Raw genomic sequence first — 861 nt, forward strand, 5'->3', positions numbered from 1 at the left:
ATCCTGTTATTGACTTCTTGCTGTGACAGACAATCAGTGACATGGTTCTTTGAACAAAGAAATCACCGAAGCGTAAAAGAAACTCACCAGATTGATATACTGAGTTCAGAAAGTAAACCGAAGTCAAGAAAAAAAATAATTCCATATTAAATGCCAAGTCTGTATACACACACACACACACACACACACACACACACACACACACACACACACACACACACACACACACACACACACACACACACTAAGCATTATTCATCAATTTGCTGATGGATTGAATCAAACATTCTGTAGCTGCTTCACAAACATTCTGATCTATTCACTCTATCATTCTCCCAAATTCAACTTCCACCTGGTTGGAAGTCAACTAACAGCACCTTCATTAACCACCCTTGTTGCTTATATGTGGCACGACCAATTAATCACTTCCACTTCGCTGTGAAGCTCAGTGTTGGATGTTTTGGTATGAACTTCCGCTTAAAATGAGTGAAATGAAACATTTTGAAAATTTCGAATTATTCTCACTCCGTTTTCAACATCACTGGAGAGCATGTATTGTTAAATTGCTTAAACATTTTTTTATTTTTTTATGTGAGAAGATGATTCATAATACCATGGGCGGGGGGGGGGGGGGGGGTAGTGCTATACAATACACATTTATTATTATTATTCATACCATAACCGCTTCTGGCGGCCCTTGGCGATAGAAAGTATATGCACACAATCTATCTTTAAGCAATAACCTTGGGGGCGCTACTCCGCACCAGATGTAGAATTCATTGTACACTAGTACTGGTACTCATTCCACTGACCGCAGAAGTATGACAGGCTGAGTCAACCCCACCTGGTGTTAATTCAACG

Source organism: Myxine glutinosa, chromosome 12 (genome assembly GCF_964187855.1).
Source record: "Myxine glutinosa chromosome 12, kmMyxGlut1.1, whole genome shotgun sequence".
NCBI classification, from domain to species: Eukaryota; Metazoa; Chordata; class Myxini; order Myxiniformes; family Myxinidae; genus Myxine; species Myxine glutinosa.